General features: G+C 36.4%; 1 pseudogene; it reads left to right on the plus strand.

Annotated features, from left to right (window-relative positions):
* LOC120781990 overlaps positions 1–24011 on the plus strand; it is a 53410-nt pseudogene extending 29399 nt beyond the window's left edge.
* Positions 24012–24368: the final 357 nt, after the last annotated feature.

Here is a 24368-nt window from a genome sequence, read left to right on the forward strand (position 1 = left end):
CTTAAGTTCCCTTATGAATGTGAGGTGTCCCAAGTCTTTGCAAATGTTTAGACAACATAACTGAGTATTTATGTACATATGTTTATCATGACAACGCATAAAAATATGAGCATCATCCCCACACTTTTTGGCATTTAATGCCTCCGCACCGGCTTGAATATATGTACATATGTAAATACTTTATCCTAAACCAAATGCAAGTAAGCCCATATGGACATACACTTACACACATACGAGGGTCAGCCAATAAGTACTTAAAAGTAGTCAAAAACTATTCTTTCCACTGGAAAGGTAATGACAACTTAAATTATGTATCATTATGTTAAATAAACATAAGGCTCTACAAAGCTGATTTATTGAATTCTTTGGCGATAAAAGTGCCTCCGCTGTTATAAACACTCCAGTTTTGTTTTGGCGTTTTTTTCACGCGTCATTAGTCAAGCCAAAATTTAAATCAAACGAAGATGTTATCGTCATCACGACAGCCTACTTTAAATACCTGCAGAAATCGTAGTCAAACAGGTTAAAAAGTGAGAATTACCGAGTTAAAGGTGCATATGCCGAGAAAGAAACCGCCACTTTTTCCAAAGAGTTCTGTTTCAGCTTATGTACTTATCAAACCGCCCTCGTAAATATTATCACCATCCTTTTTCTTCTAAATTGTCACTCAAATTTGCTCACCAACTGGCTCTGTGCACTTTTTTCCTCGTTTTCGTAGTTCTTTTACCAGCGAACGAAATAACATGCGGTTTTGACCTTTTTACAATGCCGGTATCAGACATAATTCTATACTCACCATAGCAATTATATACACACCTACGTACAAACATTTTTATGCAAATTTTTATCTCAAACACGTTTAAATAATTTATAATTCCTTATTATCTTATGACATTTAGGTTTTATCCTCACTTGCGGTGGTGTCCTGCAAACAACAAGAATAACCACTTCTTTCGTATGCCATTTGAATATTTAAACATAATTCAGCCATGGAATTATGCCACAACTCAACTACTCCGATATGCCCTGCGGCTTGCACATCCATATACATATGTTTGAATATATGCTTGCCTTTTTACACACTGATAGTGCTTGGTAACCTGTGGGCAGGGCTTGCAGTTGCGTGAAGTAGATGGCAGACACAGCGTCAAATGCGACCCACTGACGAAGCCCGCATCGCTGCAGTAATGCTCGACGGGAATCTCATGTGACGATGGTGGTGGTACGATTATATGCGGCAGCAGCTAACCACTAGCAATGGTGAGTACATAGCATTAAGTAATTAAAAGGAAAAACAGGATTACAAAAAGCAATGAAATATAAAAATCTCCTGTAAATACATGCTTCTCTTATCACTTTCTAGTCGCATGATGGAGATGTCGATGAGGACGATAAATAGGATGATGAGGACTCGAAGGATGTAGATAATGTTGAGCTCTTATGATCCCAGTGGAGTTTGCAATAATGATGCCGGCTTGGTGACATAAGTATCATGATGAGTCTGAACACAGTATGCTCATCGCTCTGTCAGTCACCAGCACCATGAAGAACCCCAGCAGCCACATGTCGAGCGGCTAACCGGTAGCGGTGTCAGCTACGGTTATCATAGTACTTCGGATTCAGAGCGGAGGTTCCTGCCGGCGACCTAAAGTGAGTGGAAAAATATCTTAAATGCATCAAAAAGCTTATCTCTATTCAAATACTATTTAATTGTAATGACTTCAGAAAGACATGTCTTATTATATAGGGTTTTAGGAAATCATAGTTCATACTGAGGTGTACCTAGGTCTTGGTCTTGGCCTTGGTCTTAGACTTGGTCTTGGTCTTGGTCTTGGTCTTGGTCTTGGTCTTGGTCTTGGTCTTGGTCTTGGTCTTGGTCTTGGTCTTGGTCTTGGTCTTGGTCTTGGTCTTGGTCTTGGTCTTGGTCTTGGTCTTGGTCTTGGTCTTGGTCTTGGTCTTGGTCTTGGTCTTGGTCTTGCCCGGTCTTGAGTCTTGGTGCTTGGTCTTGGTCTTGGTCTTGGTCTTGGTCTTGGTCTTGGTCTTGGTGTTGAATATTGGTCTTGGTCTTGGTCTTGGTCTTGGTCTTGGTCTTAGTCTTGGTCTTGGTCTTGGTCTTGGTCTTGGTCTTGGTCTTGGTCTTGGTCTTGGTCTTGGTCTTGGTCTTGGTCTTGGTCTTGGTCTTGGTCTTGGTCTTGGTCTTGGTCTTGGTCTTGGTGTTGGTATTTGATAATACTTTATACGGCTCTAGATTTTAAAATATAATGTTTAAATATATCTTTTGGTACCATTCATTCGTTTTTTCCCATTCACGTAGCGAAATAAAGTCTGCCATACACACTGAACAAATACGGGACTAACGCTCCTTAAGCCCTCTTAGCTTTCCAAACCCTTCAAATTTTATTTTATTAATAAGAAATCCTAAACTTTTTCTTCCAACTCCAAACAAATTCAAGCAGATACATTTCCGACACGTACGCTGGCGACACTAACAACTCACTGCAGTCTTGACTTTTTGTTACTATAAATTAGATGCCTTATCTCTTTCATTATAAACATTTATACAAGTATATACATTACCCCCAAAGTTGACAAGCTTAAATAGTTGTCACCTAGGGATTTCTGTTTGCTAATCGCCTTCCAGCATTTTCTCCACTCAGCTTTGTCTGACTTAACTGTCTTCATCTGTCTCAACTGTCTGTTGACAAGCTTTAGTTATTTACAAAACGTTCGTTGGTAAAACGCAACATTCCTACCATCGCGTTGTACTCTAGCTTGACTCTGTTACATAATCCGTATTAGACTCTACTTGACTCACCAGATGGGGCCGTGTTACGCCTTCATATACGTCTGTACTTTCGTTTATTTCCACACCATTTCATCGTGACAGACCTGCAGACATTTAATCGTTTAATCACTTGTGCGTTAGTTAACATTCTTAATTTTTTCTCTTCTATAGAAATAAATTCTATGAAATTGACAGTAGAAGCAGGTAAAAATAATTATATATACGTATATATGCGTGAGGTTATTTCTTATTCTTATTTTAACAGAAAATTAACCTTCTTCCGTATACTTAGACGTTTATTTAGATCCGTATGTAAGTATATGTGATACGTGTATGTATACATATGCATATCTAATTTTTATGGTTTATCCCTTAAGCCGATATATCACCCATATTATTGTGCATATTTTTTGTTTATATAATCGAATTCCTCATCGCGATTGTGGAATTTCTTCCGTCGATATGCTTTAGGAAGTGTGCTAGCGCCTTAATGATTTATGTACATATATTAGTATCATTTTTATACAAATAACTACCTCATGGGTTTGATATTTGCTGCAGAGGAGCAGGTCGAAATTTTGTTCTACTCTTGATTAAATATTTAATTGGGCTCATACTTAGAGCTTTCACGCAGCGGAGTCGTAGCTTGCTTCCAAGTATCGTGAGATCTTTGCTGCTAGAAAGAAGAGGTCGCGAAAATCGAGTATGCAGCGAACGTCGCGCTTAGAAAACAAGTAAGGAAGGCTAAGTTCGGGTGTCACCGAACATTTTATACTCTCGCATGATAAAGTGATAATCGAGATTTCATTATCCGTCATTTACATATTTTTCAAATACCGTATTTGTGTAAAGTTTTATTCCGCTATCATCATTGGTTCCTAATGTATATACGAGTGTTATACAGAGATGGCATCAGATGGAATTCAGAATAGCGTTATAGTGGAAGACGGCGTGGTTGTCAACCGATTTCACCCATATTTCGTACACGTCATAAGGGTGTTAAGAAAATATTATATACCGAATTTCATTGAAATCGGTTTAGTAGTTCCTGAGATATGGTTTTTGATCCATAAGGGGGCGACGCCACACCCATTTTCAATTTTTAAAAAAAGCCTGGGTGCAGCTTCCTTCTGCCATTTCTTCTGTAAAATTTAGTGTTTCTGACGTTTTTTGTAAGTCGGATAACGCACTTTTAGTGATTTTTAACATAACCTTTGTATGGGAGGTGGGCGTGGTTATTATCCGATTTCTTCCATTTTTGAACTGTATATGGAAATGCCTGAAGGAAACGACTCTGTAGAGTTTGGTTGACATAGCTATAGTAGTTTCCGAGATATGTACAAAAAACTTAGTAGGGGGCGGGGCCACGCCCACTTTTCCAAAAAAATTACGTCCAAATATGCCCCTCCCTAATGCGATCCTTTGTGCCAAATTTCACTTTAATATCTTTATTTATGGCTTAGTTATGACACTTTATAGGTTTTCGGTTTTCGCCATTTTGTGGGCGTGGCAGTGGGCCGATTTTGCCCATTTTAGCCTTCTTATGCAGCCAAGAAATACGTGTACCAAGTTTCATCATGATATCTCAATTTTTACTCAAGTTACAGCTTGCACGGACGGACGGACAGACGGACGGACGGACAGACAGACATCCGGATTTCGACTCTACTCGTCACCCTGTTCACTTTGGTATATATAACCCTATATCTGACTCTTTTAGTTTTAGGACTTACAAACAACCGTTATGTGAACAAAACTATAATATTCTCTTTAGCAACTTTGTTGCGAGAGTATAAACATACTTATAACAACTATTCGAGTGGTTCTACCTTATAGAAAACTAAAGATTTTGATTATAAATCAGTCGAATTCTATTAGCTTTTGAAGAAAATTTCATTTCCAAAAACCTTGGATATAAGGTTTCCCACCACCTTAAAACTCGTCACTCTTTTTTAAAATGAGTAATTATCTATGTTAGAGAAACTATGCATAAAGTAAATAGATATGTATCTCAAAACGTACAATCGAGTTTTTGAAGATTGTCATACTAATAAGTAAATACAAGCGAATAAAGGTAAATTTATATTATTAATTGTTAAACTTTGCTCGTCTTCGAAAACCATATATAGAAACTCTTCATTCGGGGTAATCCCATGAGACACTGAATTTTTTGATGTTTCCTCGAGCTTTTTCAAAATATCCGGAAGAAAAACTATCACTTTGAATACTGATTTGGCTACACTGTTCCCTGAATTTTAAGATATGACTCCATGATGTTAAAAAAAACCTCGCAAAAGAAATATTTCAAGGGCATGTGGATGATATAACTATTTTATGGTACTGAACTCTACCGACTGTAAACATACATGTGTATATTATACAAGTTTAAGTTTTCCAATCAGTCCGTGTGGCAGTGAATAGCACAAGAATTTAAATACTTTATGGTTTCACAACTGTTATCGAATTTTGTTCCCCCCACGCTCAGCACACACTGTGCACCATATTCACTGCACTCTCGGGAATTAATGACATAGAAATTATAGTTACTTTTGTGCAAGGTCCCGCATGCCGCTGACAAAACAATAAATTATTACGAAAGCATGGAACAGCAGAGTGACGCTCGTTGATGATGGCGATAGTTATCGAATTTGCTTGATGACAGTGTGGTAAACAGGATAGTAAATGAAAGTGGTAAACATTAAATGACAGCTTATTTGCTCAAAAGCCCCGAAACGTGAGTGGGTCACTGAGTGAACGAGCAATTGAAATGACTGAGCACACTGAATTTGGCGCCATTAATGGCCCTAAGTGATTATACTCAACGCCAAACATTTATTTAATGATATAGAGGTAGATTTGTAGTCCTGTTATTACAATAATTTACCAATCGTTGGTACTCTTACTTGCTGTTCGGTCCCTATCGTATCAAATCAAGCGCTAATGATAAGCTTCATTATGTCAAAACGAATAGAGCAATTGGTGAGGTCAATTGGATACTATAATTGGTACAAGAAATATAATTTTTTACACCGTTGAGCTTACCGTTATTTTTTTTCTTTATGGAATTTTTTGGTTTCCTTTTAGTTCGGCAGTTGCACGTGTCCACTGACCTAGTAATCATATGAACGGATTGAAAGATAATAATAACAAATCAAATACATTTAATTGACAAATGAATGTGACATATAAACCAATTAAATTTATTGTTGTTGTTATTGTTTTTTCTGAACTTTACAGTCTATGTACTAATGTCATCTTCTTTGTAGCTTGATAATATATTATTGTAAAAGCTTCACTCGCATATCTACATATATATTTGTTGCTGCTGTTGGCATATATTCTTTAGGCAATGAAATTTGTCACCAACAACTAATTAATATTAAACCCAGTCAAGAACCGCAAGTTTCTCGTTGCCCATCCAATATTTCTCTGCACCTCTTATGCCTCCACAAATTGTATAGTAATAATATTAATTACATTTATTTGTTTAGCCTAGATATTGTTGTTAAACAAGAAGTAGGAAATTTATATTTGTAAGAATTTATTGGATGTTTTACTGCTGTCTTGTTGGTGCCACTGGTACCAAACTCACCCTCATTGGTTTTTATAATGATTTACCAATCTGATTCTATACTTCTCTATTTTTTACTTCTTCGTCTTCTCCCTCTTCGTTTTCTCCTTTTTATACTCTTACAACCAGTTGCTACAGAGTTTTATGATTTTGTTCACCAAACGGTTGTACGTATAACCTAAAACGGAGCGAGATAGACATAGTGTTATATATATATATATGTATATATAAATGATCAGGATGACAAGAAAAGTTTAAATCCGATTGAATTTGAGTTCGTGGATGAGCGTAATCGGACTACTGCCACGCCCACAAATCGTCATTAACGAAAAACGTATCAAGTGCCATAACTAAGCACTTATTTAAGATGTAAATATATAACCGCCTTCTAACAAGTTATATTAATAAGTACGTATCCCTTAAACCAGTTAAGCTACAACGACCAAATTTGCTGAATGCAAATCTTATAAAAACTTCTACCGACAGTGTTAAAATGAAATCGGTGGATAACTCGCTCACTCCACATATAACGATTCTGTTAAAAACTACTCAAAACGCGATAAATCAATAACTAATTACGCTTGAGGCATTAAATTTTACCGTCGAGATAGTATAAGAAAGCTTTATAGAGGGTGGTATGAAATTGGAAGACGGGCGTGGCATCGACTACTTTTTGGTGAAATCCCATATCTCGAGACTGACCAACCGATTTCGACAAAATTTAGTGTGAAAATAAGCGAAATCGATGCATTTTTCCCATTTAGCACCATTTAAAATTCCTCTTGATTCGTTCCGCTTCCAGTACACAAATCAAGAAGTATCTAATATAACGGGATAAAATTTTGCACGATTAATTCGAATATCGCATTCGATGGAATAATGAGCTGTACGAGATATACCACGACATCGACATAGTTCAGCGATTTAAAAGACAGCGGCTACGCTGGCTAGATCATGTTGTCCGGATGGACGAAAACACTCCAGCTCTGAAAGTATTAGAGGCAGTACCCGCCGGGGAAGCAGAGGAAGAGGAGACCCCCACTCCGTTGGCTGGCTTCGCTTGGAATATCCAATTGGCGTCACGTAGCGAAAAGAAGAAACGGCTGGAGCGCTGTTGTTAACTCGGATATAATCTCGTAAGCGGTGTCTGCGCCAATTAAGAAGTAGAAGAATGACCTTAATGTGTGCCAATTTATGACCACCTTAAAGTATTTCCCTGGCTTCGATTATTGAAAGTTGCAAGAGAGATAAAATGTTCGTTTGCACCCAAACTTTGCCCTTCCTTACTTGCTCTTTTTTTTGTCTACTTCCCATTTTCCTACTTCTCTTTTTTCTTCTAAACACTGTTGAAATCCAATTAATCCAGTTTAAGACCCTAGGTACCGAATATTTGAACCCCGGTGCCTATAGTTGTTTTTGATCGAAAATTTTGGTCAATGAGCGGTATACCTGAAATTTAGGGATAATCCTTCTCTCGTAAAGGTATGTCTGTATGCCAAAGCCCTAATATAAAAATACCATAAACCTAATATAAAAATTTTCGAAGTTCGTGGTGATTTTGTACCGCAAATATCGGAAAATATGTGAGTTATACCAACGAAAATAAGAGAATGTGTTTTACTCACAACAGTGTATCTTTGTGCCTAAAACAGATAAATTTTAGCGAAAGCTTGTGATAGTAGAATAGATTGTAAAGTGATTGCTTTTACACCTTAAAGTATTTCCCTGGCTTCAATTTTTGAAAGTTGCAAGAGAGATAAAATGTTCGTTTGCACCCAAACTTTGCCCTTCCTTACTTGCTCTTCTTCTTTTTTTCTACTTCTCCTTTTCCTCCTTCTCTTTTTTCTTCTACTGCTCCTTTTTATTCTTTCTCTCTTTTTTCTTTTCATTTATTCGGTTCCCCCTGGCTGACTCTCTATATAGTGCAGTGCGGTTTTACTGGAGTCTCAGTGACGTCGTCTTCTGTAGCCTTCTGTACAGACTCACAATCCGAATATTCTACGCCAACAGAGCTTAACGTATAGTAAAGAGTAGATCGCCTTTATACATATGCGGACCGTTTTTGTACTGTGGGACCTATCGATATACAATTTCATCAACAATTTTAAGGCCGAGGGAAGCAACATTTGATTTCGAGAAAACGATCGCACTGAGTCAGTGCTATCCCATTTCCCCAACGAAAATGCAGCTAATTCTTTTGATTTTGAGGATTAAATGGGAGTCAGCAATATTTACTAACTTCTGAATTAATCCGTATTATTTCAGTTAATCAGGATTAACACTGCCGTCTGTCAATGCTCTTAGCAACTGTGCCTAATGTGCATTGCAACCAGCAGCCAGCTCTCTTAGCTGCCTGAGGTCTCGCATATGCGGCAGTTGGAGTAGGCCAATTCCAGCGAGATAATACATTATTGCTGTTATTGTTATTGCTGCTCATTTTTATTATTTCAAAGATGTTTGCCAGTTTATTTTCTGCTGTCGGCAAACGTAGTGGAGAAGAGACTTTTTGTCGCGTCGCCGTGTCGCCATCAAGATTGTTACTGTTTCATTGTGGTTAAGAACTCGGCTGTTGGCACTGGCATTTTGCTATTATGCGAGAAATATTTTTATTATACATACGACATTTTTTGGCAACCTAAATAATTTGTTGGCATCATTCGTTCGTACACTTTGTTTAAGAGACATGAAACAATTCTTATTTTTATTACATTTCTACTATAAAATAACAGTAAATGTACTTTCATTGTATCCTGAACCGATTTTGCTTTGTGTGCAGTTGCATCATCGTGTAACAAAATTACTTTGCCGTGTCTACTGGCCAAATGTGGTCGTATTTCAATCAATACATATTTCAAGTTTATAATTTATTGTCTGTAGCGATTAGTTTTAACAGCTTCGCCATGTTTTAGAACCTCATGATTTACCACATCCTTCTGATCGCACTGAACACAGAGACCTTTGATATTCTTGCTGGCGAAGGATATTGTTTATTCACCAAGGCCGTAGATATTGAGTAGGTATCCATTTGCTTCACAACAAATAGCTTTGTGGCCTTTTGGCACTCATCTACTTACGAAGTTTCCACTTTCATTTACGTGTAAAATAGTATGGGTAAGAATCTTTTAACAAAGTGCTGAAGTGCGCTCGGCACATATCCTTTTCTACAGCTGTAAAAAACGCAATAGATGTGCGTCTGTAGGATTTCATATGCTTTCACAATTGTTATTGTCAGAACACACATTATGTATGTGAACTGCTTTTGTATTTCATATTTGTTGTCTTACCATCTTACTTTTGTTCTCAATCCCTATAAAAAGCATTCAAGACGATGTCTGCAAATCACATATCGCTTCAACCGCTTTATCGCGTTTCGTCACCTGCTAACCCGCTGCCGCTTCACTTCATTTAACTTGACTTTGCCTCGCTCTGCTTCATTCGAACCCACACACTTTTAATGCCAGAGCCGAGCTTAATGTCCTCGCTACTTACATCCGCTTGTCCTTTTTCCCAGCCGTTGGCACTGATGCTGCATGTGTAAAAAGTGGAGTATATTGGATACTTACGTTTCGAATTTACATTAGGGAATTAAAATATGTATATAAATGACACAAAAAGAAAACACAGGAACACAAAGTTAAAAACAGAGTTAAGAAAAATTAAAAGTCATATTACTGTCGAACGAATTTAGAGAAGTTTTTGGTGTCACCTTTATGAGAGACAAACTTTTTTTCAGTAATGATGCTACTTTAGGATAAAGTGAGACCTCAAAGAAATTTGGCTGTTTTTTACCACAAAAAAGAATTTAGATTATTCAGAAGCAACAGAAAATGTTAAACATAAAAGCGGCAAGCAAAATTTAAAAATTTCATCAGCCAACTCTTTCAGATTTTTGCTAGTTTAAACGCTTTTCGTCAAATGTTATTGGAACTTTTTAAAATTGTCTCTTTTTCATTTTCAAATCCAAACTTTATTAATATCCAGCTGGTATCTTTACTGTTTCGGTAGACCAAATGTGATACATAATTTCTTCCAAAAAATCATCTTTACTCACACGCCCAAATTATTGGCTCGGATTATTCAACTCTTGAGAAAGTAGTTACTTTTGTTTTGTTATTTGGGACGGCTTGTTCAAAATAGTTTCCCTACTCCGACCATCCAAGTGTTAGCATAAAGTTGGCGACGATTTTGGCGATATTGGATGAATCTCTTTATAACATTGTTTATTATTCGTTCGAAAAAAGTTTATTAGACAACTTGATCTTTAAGTTTAAAAGGTGAAGGAGTATTTGCCGATCACGAGGTTGAGATATGTCCAACTGGTAAATTCTGACTATCCGAAGCGACTACAAGAGTTACCAACTAAGTTATCAAAAAATTACAACTTTTATTACTTGTACAAAGAAGGACTTAAGCTAACTAACTTGAAAGCTTTCGTAATGTGAAATGTATTATATTTTACGTATTTATCCTCTTTCAGCTCCCAATACACTCGTCGTAAGCAGCAAGGTCCTCGAGAAAGCAATTGATGTTTCAAAAACGCTCAGGCATAGAATGTGGACGGCAACATCATGAAAAATGAGGTGAGTCTGCAAACATTACTGAGTATTTTTACATATTTACACATATCATATGTATATATGAGTGCAGATATACCAAAATTGAAATGAAGCAACTACAAACAACTTCAACTTATAACTGAAAAACGAAGAAAAACTAGTTTTTTCGAGCTGGACAAAAGACTCTTCAGTGTAGTTCTAAACCAAAGAAGTGTTTATATTTACAAAAACAAAAAAACTTCTGATATACACTTGCGTGACTTCCTTTAGCTGCTGGTGATTCTGGGTGCTGAGTCCTTACGTACACTTATTTGCTCTGCGTTGAGATGTGCACTCAAACCGTTTCATGGATGCACACGCGCACTTGCGGTTACTTATTAGAAAGTATTAGATTTACGGATAGTTATTGTGGACAACAATTTTTATCAACTTTTCCGCTTCGCTTGCGTCTTACTCGCGTCGAAGCTCCGAAGAATGCCACTACCTTGCTAGAGCTGAAGCACTAACGTGGTTGAATGCTGAATTGCTTTCCTAATAAGATTTTGTCAATCCGTTTACTCGACTGGTTTTTGTTGCGTGCGAGCAAGTTAATGCGCATCCTTCTCATGTGAGCGACGATTACAAGCTAGGTCTTGTGCAATCTCGATTACAACAACAGCAAATATTACACCATTTTAATGTTGTCAGCATTCCAATATGAAATTGTAAAAGCTACTCTATTTTGGGTTTGTTGTTTCTGGAAATTGCAATTTGTTTTCTCGATTCCACTGTGCTTCTGTTGTTTCTTTGGTCGCCTTCGGACTGATTTTTCTGTGATTTTTTGGTTTTTCTGTTCTTATGCATGCAATTTTCGATGGTACTTATTACTTATACTTACAGTAAAATAAATTCTTACCTTCAACATAAAAAATTATATTCTGGATTTTTATGATTCTTCTTTCTTCAAAAGTCGTTTGCAATTTTCAGTAGCTTACTAATACAAACAAGTAAGGAAGGGCTAAGTTCGGATGTCACCGAACATTTTATACTCTCGCATGATAAAGTGATAATCGAGATTTCATTATCCGTCATTTACATATTTTTTATTTTGCTGTAAAATTAATTCGATTAGATCAATGTTTGTGCTTTGAGTATTGAATTGTATTTTCATTTCCTAATGTATATATTATACAGAGAGGCATCAGATGGAATTCAAAATAGCGTTATATTGGAAGAAGGCGTGGTTGTAAACCGATTTCACCCATATTTCGTATATGTTATCAAGGTGTTAAGAAAATATTATATACCGAATTTCATTGAAATCGGTTGAGTAGTTCCTGAGATATGGTTTTTGGTTCATAAGTGGGCGACGCCACGCCCATTTTCAATTTTCAAAAAAAGCCTGGGTGCAGCTTCCTTTTGATATTTCTTCAGTAAAATTTAGTGTTTCTGACGTTTTTTGTTAGTCGGTTAACGCACATTTAGTGATTTTCAACATAACCTTTGTATGGGAGGTGGGCGTGGTTATTATCTGATTTCTTCCATTTTTGAACTGTATATGGAAATGCCTAAAGGAAACGACTCTGTAGTGTTTGGTTGACATAGCTATAGTAGTTTCCGAGATATGTACAAAAAACTTAGTAGGGGGCGGGGCCACGACCACTTTTCCAAGAAAATTACGTCCAAATATGCCCCTCCCTAATGCGATCCTTTGTGACAAATTTCACTTTAATATCTTTATTTATGGCTTAGTTATGACACTTTATAGGTTTTCGGTTTTCGCCATTTTGTGGGTGTGGCAGTTGGCCGATTTTTCCCCCGAATTCGAACTTAACCTTCTTATGGAGCCAGGAAATACGTGTACCAAGTTTCATAATGATATCTCAATTTTTACTCAAGTTACAGCATGCACGGACGGACGGACGGACAAACGGACGGACAGACGGACGGACGGACAGACAGACATCCGGATTTAAACTCTACTCGTCACCCTGATCACTTTGGTATATATAACCCTATATCTGACTCTTTTAGTTTTATGACTTACAAACAACCGTTATGTGAACACACCTATAATACTCTCGTAACAAAGTAATGTAAAAAGGTAGCAAAATGTGCTATTTACAAATTTAAGCTCGCCCCGCGCTTTTCGGCTCATGCCACTTTTGACATATTGCTTTCAACTTCTCATTATCATTCAGCAGTTGCAATTAATACAGCAGCTCGGCGAAGATGATGGTGGCTTGCTGAAATCTACAGCGCCATTAATGCCTGCAGTCTTGTAAATGTTCTACTGGTGATCCTATTCTTCTACGCACTACTCAACAATTTGCAGGCGAGCAGATCCAACGTGAAAAGATCGATTTTTAAAATGGCTACAGAGCAATAAAGTAAATAGTTTTGATTAACAGACGCCTTTCAAAATCTACTTTATTTTAAATATTTTCTTATATTCTCTTCCTTCATGGCATGAAATTAATTTTCTAAGCAATTCTCATCACAATACTCGCTAGAAGGTCGAATGCATTTCTTATTGTGTACAGTCCTGCAAGTGGAAATAGTGTAAAGTGTTCGCTTGCTCCCGAACTCATTATTTGCTTTGCATATTACCACTGAATGCTATTTTCCACAGACAAGTTGAAATGGAAATGAAATTGAGCATTTAAAAATTGCAAAAATTAAGCAAAAGATGAAACTTTTTTAAAAACACGGAAAACTTAATCTGAGCAGAATAGTTAAAAATGGCAAGAATAATATTTGCACGCGAGTAAGCAAATAATAGCATAGCCACAGGCGCATGCTGCCTTCCTAATAACCGCTGCTACAGCAATGTCAACGACGCAATTGCTGGGCTAGTTGGCAGTGCTGTAGGTAGTGGATGGGGCACCGATTTGGCGCACAATTCGTTGGCATCTTGCACAGCACAACAATAATAACAAACGTAGCAAATACCAACCACGACAAAATGCTCAAAGAATGAATTCACAGAATGCAAATAATAAATAGTGAAATAAGAGAAAACCCCTATTTAAATGAAAAAAACATAAAATGTTTTCACTATTGTAAGAAATTTTTCTAACGCTTTCCGTTCGTTTTTCTTTCTTTCTTGACTTTTATTTTCCCTTTTTTTTCTACATAATAAATAATATATATGAACGTTGTGCATGCAGTGGGACAACTGAAATTATTTCGAAATACTATACAGCATAAACAGGCTTACTAAGCTTCTTTCATAGGTAAATTAACTTGAGTTTCTACAAATTTTATCTGTATTCATATATTTAAAAGAAATACTCAAAGATACATGTTCACACAGAAGCACAAGCCTGCTTTAAAATTTTATTAGTTTAAGCTATGATGTAACTTTTTAAATTTCAACACTGAAAACGAATTTATTAAGTTACTCATACAACATGTTGTTCCACATATGCTTGTCCTTTGGTTGCGGATACGCCGTGCAGGCAGTTTTTTGCACAATTAGCGATCATGTTCCGTAAATTGCTAAGCTAATGGCTGTAATTGTTTACCTGTAACACTTAAAATTATGTGGACTATAGATATAGTGAATATCAATGAAGCGATTTAAACGTATGTACCCTCAAAGCGATCAATAATATCAATCCCCGCCATTTGGTATAGCGAACATGTTTGGCTTACAATGAGAAGTAGTCAAGTTCTATACACACATGTGCACAGAAGTAGAGTTAATCGGCTACTGCGATGATGCTCCTTTCAAGGTTAAGTATGTTTTTTTCTGCATATGTGAGAATGTGTTTGTATTGGCCTAGTAAGGGTCATCGTCAAAGGTTTTTCTCCAGTTTCGTTTGGTCAGACCTCGAAATACGTCGCCGCTGTGATTCTCTCGCTTCTTCGAACACCTTTTCGATCAGTATAGTTCCGCATATTCTTTTTAAATTGAAAATCGAATCAAAATTAATTGTAATAACCTTAGTTGTATATATTTGTTAAGATTTATAAAGAGAAAAAAAAAATCGAATTAAATCCATATTGAATTACCCTTGTAACTTAAACGGGTATTTTATTTAAATAAGTGATAGTGGTAAGTGTCACAAGGGTAAAAATGAAGTGAACAACTATTCAAACATTCTTAATTCTGAGCATTTGCGTAATTGTTTGTGGGAGATTTATTTTTGTAGAATCATGGCAGCATTTGTTGGCCCAAACATAGTGTGTTTTCAGGCGCTGACCTTTTCCCATGCATTCCACTTCTTTACTGGCATTTTTATATATATGTGCATAGGGTTTTGATGATAATTATTTGTTGTTGCACATCGTAATGGTTTTACAAAGAAACATATGTAGATTTACACTCATATTTACTCTGCCATATTTTGTTATTTGCTATAATATTGCCTGCTGGCGGCAATTTTCTTAACCACAAAAGTTATAATATAAATACTTTATAATAATAATAATAAAACATCAATGAGGATAAGATAACCACTGTATGCACTCACCCACTCGTATAAAGGGTAATCTAATTCGAGGTTTCCTTCCTTTTAAAGAATAAACACAGACACTTATAGCAAAAGACAAATTTAATGGGGAAATTTATCATCAGTCGAGAACGGTCCTTGCCATTTATTTCTTGAAGATTATCGCTTTTAAATGTTGTCTCAGAAGATCCATCCGTTGAGTACAATTTTCAATGACTCGTACAAGCATTTCGGCTGGCGAGTGACACGTGCTCCAAGGCCTGAATCGAAGCGGGATTATCTGCATAGACTTTAAACTTTACATATCCCCACAGGAAAAACTCTAACGGTTTGATGGATGAACGGTGAGTAAGTCTCATCCCTGAACAAAATTTGGCTCGAAAACGTCGGATCTTCATAGAGCAAAGCGATGACGCTTGTGAAGGTCAAGCGGCTTCAGTTCTTGCAGAAGCTGTATTTTGTATGCTTTCAATATAGTAAGTTAGTTGCCATTTTTTGTTTTTTTTATCAGCAAACAAAACAAAACAAACAGCAATATGTATCAATCAAACCTGCTTTTCCTTTCGAGTCAGGAAAAACTCTTAAATTGTACGCTTAAAATCTAATTTTGCACTTTTCTTTATTTTATATTGAACTCTGTATACAACCCAGACGCTGTGTTTTTTCTAATTAATGAACAATTCCTTTTACAAAGACCTTTAATGTAATTTCCTTTTGGAACGTATTAAGAACAGTTTATTACAGTAAAAATTTCTTCGAAACTATTAGTATATAAACTCAATACATTCATTAACTTGGGTAGGCTCTTAATAAGTGTGCCATTGAAATACATATTTTCCAGAAGACTGAATTGTCCGATTCAGTTCTTAAGTATGTATGTATGTATACATATGTGTAAATATTATCTCACTTGTTTCAACCAATGAAAAAAATTCCCTAAATTTGCAAATTAAATGCAAATTTAATTGTCGTTTAGCCATATTGTTGTTGGCGTTGTCATTGTTGCAAGCGGTTTGCCACATGCCAACAAAAACTGTTGCATCGCATTTCTATATATGGGTGTGTACGCACTAGACACTGTATGAGAGTGCGTGGTCGCATAAACGTGTTGTCTGCGGTTATGTTGGTCGCATATTATAAGAAACACGCATTATACAAAGCGACGAAAATGGAAACCAAAACGGAAGTAGATTAATGCTATTAGCGCCAGGGAACAATGAAAATGTGACAATGAATAAATGCATTTAACGGGTTTATAATGATGTTCTTGTATGGATTTATGTAAACAGGTAAATATTTAGCTACATATTAGTGTATATTCTCTTGCTTTCGTTCCCAATTTGAATTTGCACCACCAATATATATATACTAAATTAAACAAATTAGAAGTATTTGTTGTCAATAGTTTGAAAATCTCGCTATTCGAAGAGTCCTTACATGTACTGCATGCCGCTTGTTACATAAAACAAACAGATGTAATAAAATCCTCAAAAGTCTTACGTACAAGGTATATTATATTATTTTCAAAAATATTTCATATAAGATTTTAACGTTTAACATTGAATTAAATAAAAATTTGTGAATTTCGCATATTATTTTAGTTTTAATTATGCAACTCAAGTGATTGATATATTATTGTTAATATTTTTTTTTTTTTGACAGTTTTAAATGAAATTTCCAATTAAGTTAATTTTTACTTTTTATTTTATTAACTTCCAAAAGTGCATCGGCAAAAGCTTTGGCGAAGAGTTCATTGTCGATCCATATATGTATATGTGTTTATATATATATGATCAACAGGAGTAGCCGTCGACCACTAACCAATTAATAAACGCAAGCGCGCTACCAACCCCAACCGAGTTACCAGCTTTATAGTTGTTGGAGGTGGTCATCAAAAGACTGCAACGTCACGTGAGATGGTTCGGAAAGTGAAGAAGCGACTTGAGCGAAATCCACGACGAAGTGCTAATCAAATGGCTAAAGAACTGAAAATATCCGACGCAGCATCCGAAGCGTATTGAAAAATGAGCTCAACGTCAAGCCTTACCAAAAGGCCCATGATCTCACACCGAAGCAGTAACAAGTAAGACTTGAGAGAGCGAAGCAGTGTTCTGGAGGCTGCTTTGAAGCCGTGGGCAAACAAACATTTCGGTCGCAAACCATGGACGTTTCAACAAGACTCAGCACCGTCTCACAAAGCGCGAGTGAACCAAGAATGGCTGAAAAACAACGTTCCGAACTTCATTACGACCACGCAATTGCTCTCGAATTCACCAGATGCGAATCCAGTGGATTATTCTCTCTAAGCCATTTTGGAGAGCAAGGTCCGAAGTAGGAAATACACCAATCTCGAGATGCTGAAGAAAGCCATTGGCCGTGAGTGGGCCAAAATACCGGCAGGTCACATTCGGGCAGCTTGCGATTCGTTTTTTGACCGTCTCAAGGCCATAGTTAAGGCAAAAGGTGGTCATATCGAGCAAAAGTGAATTGGTCCAGAATTCATGAACGGACGGACGGACAGACAGACAGCAGTCAAACCGGATTTCAACTTTTCTCGTCAATCTGATCACTTATGTATATACATATATATAACCCTATATCTATCTCGATTAGTTTTATGTGATACGTACAACCGTTAGGTGAACAAAACTAGAATACTCGGTAGCAACGGGATTGCAAGAGTATACAAATTATACGTGGATATTGTTCATATTTTTATTTCTTAGTAACTTCTTATTCTTCTTCTTTACTGGCGTAGAAACCGTAACTACGTAATATAATTAATAATAATCCTTAACGTTTAAAATATTATGCGCTTAAAATGCTTAATAAATATTTATGTATATAAAAAAGCATCAGAAAACCTTTTTCAATTTCAAATTAAAATGCAAAGCGTCAAATGGCAAATGCAAAGCAGTGCGAAGTCGTGATTTCGTAAATTTAAGTGCACACTAATCTTTCTTAAATATAAAGCAAACAACTTCATACATACAGAACTTCACATGTGTACGTGTGCAATTCCGTCTGGCTGATAGCGATTCGCTCGGCTGCCAACTAACTGTGTGGAAAACGTACGAACGTATTAGCCTGAGCTAAGTACACAATGTGGCAGTCAGCATTGCTTCTACTTATCTGTCGACTTTCGAATTACACATTGAGCAAGTGAAGCGCGCTAGCATACGTAAAATGCTAATAGCAGCAACAGTGACGATAGCTACAGCTTCAGCGTCATCGTCAGTTCCAGTCAGTTGCGTAACGCTTCGAATGTCTGATGCAGACATTGAAGTTTGTAAATATTTATGCAATGTAAGCATGTTTGTGTCTCTTTAGCAAATGTCATATAAGCTATTGTCACGGAAAGTCACGCCAACGTCGCTATACTTTTTTTTCATTGCAAAGTGTAATTCAATTTTGCATAATTCGTATAGTCACACAATTAAATTTCCAACCCTAATAAATTTATACGCATTTATGGGTTTTATAGTTAATTATAATATTTTGAAATTTTAAATCAGACTTTTTGGAGTAAAATGACATATGTATGTAAGGTAGTATTTAATAGGTAAATAAGAGTTTCAGTTTTTAATCACACTTTCTTCGTATTCTTTAGATCCGGGTGGAGGACTTCGTTTCTCACATTTCATTTTGAAAAGCTTAAATTACTTTTTTTTAAATTTGAGTTCGCTACACTACTCCACATACGAATGCCATACAGATCGGCCTAAGTACTACATTACAAATTAGCAACTTATTATTCAGACTAAGGCGAGATGTTGGCCTAAGTAGCAAGTAAAGCTTTGCCAACTTCAATCCTAGTTAAGCTCCTTTCATTTTTAAGTGATCTTTGTTAGTAACAACTGACCATAAAAGTTACTTGAGGACAATTTCGGTGTTTGAGGATATGCACTATTTGTACGAACTTTTCCGTGTTGATGACAATGGTTGTAGAGCATCCAATTGCATCTACAGTTTTATGAAAGCAGTATTAAGATTGCCACTTGATGCTAGAACTGCAATATCAACAGCATAGGTTGTCGTTATTGTAGAGTCAAGGTTTATCACTGGAAGCCCTGCTGTATGAAGAATGTAAAGCACAGGGGCGTGTACATTGCCTTTGGGGCACGCCAGCATGAACAATTGTGCCATGTTGGACTTGTTGCGCAATTTCCAGCTTCAGCTCCATTGTGGCACGACTGAGAAGTATTTCGTTTTTAGTATTTCTACTGACTTGCTATGCATGCAGAAGACGTCACTTCTCTATTCGTCATTGTCATTGGGGCCAGAGCTGTCTGTCCTACTTGTGGACGCTCTGTGTGGTTCTAGCTTCTGGTGTATTGATATGGGCAACATTGTGCATGCTGTTGATCAATACTTCCCGAGCATAATGGATATTGACTCTGAGAAAATACGTTGGAGTCAACATTTTCTTATAGCCATTTGCGATAATCAAGTTCTGTAGCTGACTTTATCCATAATACTGACGCAATTTTTAACTAAGTACATATCTTACATTTGAATGAGGCGAATAATATAAATAGTACTTCTCCTTCGTTTTCTTAAGCAAAAAAAATTATTTTCTTCAATATTATAAAATTTTAGTCGCTAATATCTTTTAAGCTGTTAGGTAAATGGAAAAATTTAAACCTTCTTTAAAAGCATTCAAATTCCTACAAAATCGATAAAACGAAATAATAATTAAGGTAGTTTGAAGTACAATACAACTTCTTCTTTCTGATAACATGAAAAAATAGAAAACCGTTAGGTGGAGGACCTTCACGCAACAAGAGAATGTTCAAATTCGGAGAGCATTTCTTAGATATGTTAATCAGCCAATCTTTTAGAGCACAAAGCAAAAGAAAATTGGATTTTTTTGTCCCATTTTATTAGACATCCAGTCATAAATGCTCTTTTCCGTGCGATCAGCTATAGAATTTAATGCGGCGCAGCGACACATGGCAACTGTATTACCTCAAAACATAAGATAGTCTATCTGCAATTCACTTGTCGGTCCTTAGCACAGAGAGAACGATTATAAAGTGACTGCTCATTTTCATTACACAATTGCAGTTGATTTTCACACCAGTCGCAGGGGCCAGCCAACTGCATCAGTAATGCTGTATTATTCCACACTTTCCAAGGCATGTAACCAACAGACATATGTATGTATATTGCATGTGCCAATATTGACGATGTTTGACTCAAATCACACTTACTGAGACATTCACCAGTACATAGCAGCTAGTATACGTAGCTCAATTGAAAGTGCTTACACTAGTAGTAGAAAATTGAAAAAGCGACATATTGCCCGTAGGGAGCAATACCAATTGGCGCAGAACCTGTGCGAGCTCAATGAATGCATAATTGCTTCACAATATAACTGTAGCAGAATGGCCACAGGTTGTTGCTGCCATTTACATGGTTTTGCGAGCTTTCGCAAAGCTTTTGGTCTTTTTTGTACTTTTACAAAATGCTGCACTCGCTCAGCCTGTCGGTAGATCATCTACTCGAGGGAAATCAGCAAGTCTGCTACGAGCAGTGTCATAATATTGTCTCGACACACAAACGGTAAACGGAAAGGGCTTGCTTTAGGTATGTAGCAATAAGCTTGATGCTTTTGGTGAGTTGTTGTATTTGGTGAGTAATCTATTATTACCATATACTTGTATATTCAGTCCGCAGGTTTTAATATATGATTGGTGTTTTGGATGATTTTAGAAATAAAATTACAAAAACTAAAAATACAGGCGGTATTTGCAAAAAAATATTAATTTAGAAAAAAACAAAGATCTTAATGAACATTGACGACTAAAATTGTTTAGCAATACCCAAAAATAGCCTTAGTCATTGTATACATACATGTATGCAATAAATTTCAGAATTTAGTGCAGGAGAAAGGGTGCGATGGATAAGATGAGTTCTAAAGGGAGAAGGACATAAAAGTCACAGGAAATAAATGTGTTTAATGAGGAGGTGATTGAGGTAAGTTGCAGAGGAGCGTAGATTGCTTTATGAACAAATTCTGTATACACACATACACATAATAGCGTATATAGCACAAAGGGGTGATTATAAGAAAAGAAAGTGGGCCAATGTGGCTGCTTTGTCAAGTATTCGCCTACAATGTGGGTGACCACAACATATCATAGAAACTTTATAGTAGCTTTACATACACAGTCACTGATGAATATGTATATGGACATGTTGGTGATGCAGAGATGTTGGCGAGTGCTAGGTTATTATATGCTTGTAGAAAACTTTATGTTGTGCCTCACGTACGCTTAAAAGCATGACAACTGTATCTTTACTCAGTTTAGCATTTAACGATTTACCATTATTTTGAGCAGAAGTTGCTTGCCATGCCACCAAAAAAAAAAAAAATAAAGTATAAAATAATCTTGCAGAACTTAAGCCGCCCACTTTGCTAATTCAATTTGCTATTTTGGCAGTTTTCTACAACCACATCATTTGTGGCCTTCAAGAACTTTGGCGATACGAGACGTCATCACATGCTGTTCGATAAGAGTCTACAATTAGGCATCGATTTGGAAAATTTTGAACACGACGAGCAGATGCGACCACAATTCGTTACTGAATATCTGCGGGACATTGTAGCGTCCGAAGTATTTGCTCCATCATCTGTAGCAATCACGATGGACGGCAGCAGCAATGAGTGGAACGAACAGGAAGCAACCGACCACATAAGCGTCATCACTAGTACAACAACAACACTATCAACAGTTGTGAAAGCCGTTGGCATAACACAACTAACACACGAAGCCGTCTCACCACATTAACCGCGCCAGGTGGCAGCAGCGGGTCTCCGGCTCACCACGCAGCAACAGTGGCTACGAATAACCCAGTCACGCACAAATGGCGCATCGGCGATTGGTCGGAGTGTTCAGAGAAGTGTGATAATGCTGGCGAGGAAAGTATATGGGTAAGTTTCGCACAATTTCGACTTTAATAAATTTAGTTAAGCGTTGCTGTTTGTACTATACATAGTGGGTGATCAGGTGATCAAAATTTGAAAGAGAGTCAACTGTTTTAAAACTTAAAATAAAAAATCAATAAGATAAAAAAAAGCTATAGAATGATGGAAGTCATCACAAAAATATTACTTTTTCACATTTTGTGAGTTGCCACATGTTTAAAATTTTGAATGTAATAAAATTTATATGTTAACAAAATTTTTGCAATATTCAAAGAGCATAGAAAACTTTAAAAGTTGAAAATATTCTCAGAAGAGTTGCCACCCTTGTAAAAAAAACTAGAAAAATTAAAATTGCGAGTAAAAATTAAAGTGATAAGAAGTTCAAAATAACGATAAAGTTTTAAGAGACATTATCAGTTTTAACTATTTTGAAATAAGGTTGCCACCGTAAAAATATTTAACTCAGCAAAATTAGTAACACAACTGGATGTTGACAAAATAATTATAAAAATTTCTACGAAAATTTAGGTTTATAAATATTTTTACAAGAGTTTCCAAAAAAAAATTAAGAAAATTTTAAGCTAAAACTCAAAAATCAAAGCAAAACCTTCTAAAATTAAAAAATTAACAAAGTTAAAGTTTTATGGAGAAGGTTGCCGTCTCTTAGAAATTAAATTAAACTAAATTTTTAATTGATTCAAATATCATATGTTTAAAATATTGGCATCAACATTATGAAAATTCGGTAGACTTGGAAACATAAAAAATAATTTCCCGAAAATTATTCCCAAATTGACACTCTGAGGTTTGAGTCAATTTATTCACGTTCAACTGAGTTGCTACCAAAGTATCGCTCGCGCACATTAAAACATAATTTTTTATTCTCACACGCAAATAAACAACTGTGCACGAAACAATTCGCCATGGCGTATGAGTAACCAACATACTGTTTGTATTGCATTTTAACCGTCCATTAGCTTTATGGCATGTTTTCCATATCTGTATGAGTGCGCAATACATTCATATGTTGAAATTTTATTTACACAAATATTTAGTTTTACAATATTTTCCCCTACCATTTTTTTATTTCATAGCGTCGCTCAGTAGCTTGCCTACGTCTGCGCCTTCACACGCCCGCATATACTTGTAATTCGCTGGAATCACAAGTGGAAGCGACATCGAAACGGTCGAAAATGCATGCTGCACGGATTATGTACTAAGCATTCCTGACACGTTTGAAATGTGCGGTCATGAGGAGTGTGTCCGTTGGGAGACTGGCGAGTGGACTTTGTGTCAGCGTTCGCGTAGCTTTGTATGCAACACGGTCATACAAAATCGTGAGGTTAAATGTGGCTTTACGAATGCCACTGGGGGAACGGACGCCTGAAGTATGTCACAGCATCCCATTAGACGGCAAGAGTGCTTTAGTGAGCGGTGCAAGGAAATTTGGCATCTTGAGCTATGGTCCGAGGTAAGTGCGCCTTCGTGTGAGTGTATACTGCCTTTTTTGTCATCTCTGACTCGTTTTCAATTTTTCTTACCCATTTATTTTTTTCCCTTTATCCCTTGCTCTTGCAGTGCAATGCAAAGTGCGGTCACCAGGAAATTAAATACCGTATTTTACAGTGTGTAATATGACACGCGTCGACCAGCAGGTAACGCTTATTGTCACCAACCGTTTCCCGCAGTTATGTAAGTGTGCAAGAGTCAGCCAAGTTGTGCAAAAAATTAGTAGAGTATTTTGTGTACATTTTATTATATTGTAAGAATTCCAGATTTTTTGATGGAGGCTTATTAATTTTTTTATATAATTTTTTCGTTTTAAGCTACATCTTCTTTGCATTATTATTCAGTCAGTCCATCTAATAAAATTAAATTTAAAGGTTCTTTCAAGATACCATATACCTGTATGACCATTACAGCCGGTTGTTGGCTTCATAGTGGTTATAAAGTTAAATTTTTAATATTAAATAAATAGGGTATAATAACACAGGTCTACACTCAATTTGGTGCCTAAGATTTTGTACCTGATTTTGGATCTATTTTGTGAGTTAATACGATCACATGATCACATTTTCCATATCAGCTC

This window comes from Bactrocera tryoni, unplaced genomic scaffold, assembly GCF_016617805.1.
Source record: "Bactrocera tryoni isolate S06 unplaced genomic scaffold, CSIRO_BtryS06_freeze2 scaffold_834, whole genome shotgun sequence".
NCBI classification, from domain to species: Eukaryota; Metazoa; Arthropoda; class Insecta; order Diptera; family Tephritidae; genus Bactrocera; species Bactrocera tryoni.